The sequence below is a fragment of the Mixophyes fleayi genome, chromosome 3 (assembly GCF_038048845.1).
Source record: "Mixophyes fleayi isolate aMixFle1 chromosome 3, aMixFle1.hap1, whole genome shotgun sequence".
Taxonomy (NCBI): Eukaryota; Metazoa; Chordata; class Amphibia; order Anura; family Limnodynastidae; genus Mixophyes; species Mixophyes fleayi.
The window spans coordinates 5,108,901-5,112,196 of NC_134404.1; the positions used below are offsets into that span (position 1 = coordinate 5,108,901).

General features: G+C 38.6%; 1 non-coding gene across 1 annotated transcript; it reads right to left on the reverse strand.

Annotated features, from left to right (window-relative positions):
* Nucleotides 1-1,685: 1,685 nt before the first annotated feature.
* TRNAE-UUC (transfer RNA glutamic acid (anticodon UUC)) lies at nt 1,686-1,757 on the reverse strand. Its single transcript has one exon. It is a non-coding gene; the product is annotated as a tRNA-Glu (tRNA).
* Between the last annotated feature and the right edge of the window lie 1,539 nt (nt 1,758-3,296).

A 3,296-nucleotide genomic window follows, 5' to 3' on the forward strand; every position in this document is an offset into this window, starting at 1 on the left:
CTTTTTCGTTGAGTGTTTCAGCATAGCAGCAGAACAAATATATCATGCTTTGCTGTAATGTATCTTAACTCTCTGTGTATTTCATATTTAACCAGGTGGTGACATGGAGTGGGTTTGGCATGGCCTAAGATGACACTAATTTCATCATCACGCTCCAGACCACTCAGTGATTAGTGAGGTGGGCAATGTTTGATGATGTGATTTGCATCATCACGGCACGGGTCTGACCACTTGCAGATTTCTAAATGCCAATCCAGCAGGATAGGTAACAATGCAATAAATCCATGTGTGATGTCTGGAGGCCACTTTCCAAGAAGTGGAAAAGGTTCTCATTTCCATTTTAATGAGTTGCAAAGAGCTATGGAAAGTATCCCCAGTAACAGAACTCGTGTCTCTATCACCTGCCTCTGCACTGTACTTCAACAGAGCACAGAAACCATAATTGCCCTACTAGAGGCTCAGCAGCATGCAGGATGATTAACAGGCAGCAGAAATGAAAACAAGTTACAGTTTCTCTGACTATTAAAGATAAACAGCATGAGAAATGCAAATTTCTGGGTAATTAATATGTCAGAAATTGCCCTCTAAAATGATATGAAAAACTTTCCTTCGAGCAAGAGTTAAACCAGCGACCTAAGGATTTCTGTACCAATTTCCTCTACAGTCCTCCGCTCTACCAGCTGAGCTATCGAAGGATTGTGCTTTAGAGGACTTCTGATGTCATGTGCACTACATCTGACTGAGTGAAAACACAAACAAAATTGAATTATCCATAAAACAGAAAAATTGCTTGTCTAGATAAAGAGATCCACATTTTTATTTCTGGTCTACTTGCTCATCAAAAGTTGTAAAAATTGTCATATTTAATAATTGGTAATACATCATTAAAAGTTTGATTTTTATTTGTTCATTTTGAATTAATTAGCTTCAGAAATAGTTGGGAAAACAGCTTCCTTAGATTTTCCAACTGTAGACGCCTTTACGTCAAGATTAAAAATGCTGGAAAATTTTCACCCTCTTCTGCGTTCTCCAATTTAGCTTGACTTTTTTAATTGATGAAAATTCCAGAAATTGTGGTGACAACTGTCAAACTTTTGCCCAGTGAGACAAAAATGGATTTCTAGTCAATGGTCCACGCTGCCACCACTATTTCTCACAGTACTCTCTGTTTTTACAATGCATCTTCTATGGGTTCAGATCCATGGGATTTCAGAAGTAATATTGTATTTCAGTTCCCATCCATGGTCTCTTAAACCTGTCCTTTGTATGCTGATTAAGGAAAGCGGAGAAATTCTGGGCACAGAAGCAGACATTATTGGTTTATAAGCATTTGCGTAGTCTAGTTTCATTCAGAACATCCCTACTGCACCATTAAAAAGTTGTGAACTCTCCCTGGAAACCCATTGATCCACAAGTTCAAGAGTTCTTTTTTTTCACATGAAGGATGTGTTACATATAAAATAGGGTTGTCCCACTCGAAATTTGGAAGATGGATGTTGAAATATGGGGTCAGACCAGTTCTGTCCTAATTTTGGATACAGAAATGTTGGGAGGTATATAAATCCTGTGGATTTGACCACATCCCATTTCCATAACCAAAGCACAGTTTTTCCTGGATTTTGTTGCTGAGATCAACAGAGCATTAAACAAGTGGTACTGTTGCTGCCATTCAAAAAAGCTTCAACTTCCCATACTGGGAGTCAAACCCAGGCCGCCTGGGTGAAAACCAGGAATCCTAACCGCTAGACCATATGGGACTTTTTCGTTGAGTGTTTCAGCATAGCAGCAGAACAAATATATCATGCTTTGCTGTAATGTATCTTAACTCTCTGTGTATTTCATATTTAACCAGGTGGTGACATGGAGTGGGTTTGGCATGGCCTAAGATGACACTAATTTCATCATCACGCTCCAGACCACTCAGTGATTAGTGAGGTGGGCAATGTTTGATGATGTGATTTGCATCATCACGGCACGTCCCTGACCACTTGCAGATTTGTAAATTCCAATCCAGCAGGATAGGTAACAATGCAATAAATCCATGTGTGATGTCTGGAGGCCACTTTCCAAGAAGTGGAAAAGGTTCTCATTTCCATTTTAATGAGTTGCAAAGAGCTATGGAAAGTATCCCCAGTAACAGAACTCGTGTCTCTATCACCTGCCTCTGCACTGTACTTCAACAGAGCACAGAAACCATAATTGCCCTATTAGAGGCTCAGCAGCATGCAGGATGATTAACAGGCAGCAGAAATGAAAACAAGTTACAGTTTCTCTGACTATTAAAGATAAACAGCATGAGCCATGCATATTTCTGGGTATTTAATATGTCAGAAATTGCCCTCTAAAATGATATGAAAAACTTTTCTTCGAGCCAGAGTTGAACCAGCGACCTAAGGATTTCTGTACCAATTTCCTCTACAGTCCTCTGCTCTACCAGCTGAGCTATCGAAAGATTGTGCTTTAGAGGACTTCTGATGTCATGTGCACTACATCTGACTGAGTGAAAACACAAACAAAATTGAATTATCCATAAAACAGAAAAATTGCTTGTCTAGATAAAGAGATCCACATTTTTATTTCTGGTCTACTTGCTCATCAAAAGTTGTAAAAATTGTCATATTTAATAATTGGTAATACATCATTAAAAGTTTGATTTTTATTTGTTCATTTTGAATTAATTAGCTTCAGAAATAGTTGGGAAAACAGCTTCCTTAGATTTTCCAACTGTAGACGCCTTTACGTCAAGATTAAAAATGCTGGAAAATTTTCACCCTCTTCTGCGTTCTCCAATTTAGCTTGACTTTTTTAATTGATGAAAATTCCAGAAATTGTGGTGACAACTGTCAAACTTTTGCCCAGTGAGACAAAAATGGATTTCTAGTCAATGGTCCACGCTGCCACCACTATTTCTCACAGTACTCTCTGTTTTTACAATGCATCTTCTATGGGTTCAGATCCATGGGATTTCAGAAGTAATATTGTATTTCAGTTCCCATCCATGGTCTCTTAAACCTGTCCTTTGTATGCTGATTAAGGAAAGCGGAGAAATTCTGGGCACAGAAGCAGACATTATTGGTTTATAAGCATTTGCGTAGTCTAGTTTCATTCAGAACATCCCTACTGCACCATTAAAAAGTTGTGAACTCTCCCTGGAAACCCATTGATCCACAAGTTCAAGAGCTCTTTTTTTTACATGAAGGATGTGTTACATATAAAATAGGGTTGTCCCACTCGAAATTTGGAAGATGGATGTTGAAATATGGGGTCAGACCAGTTCTGTCCTAATTTTGGATACA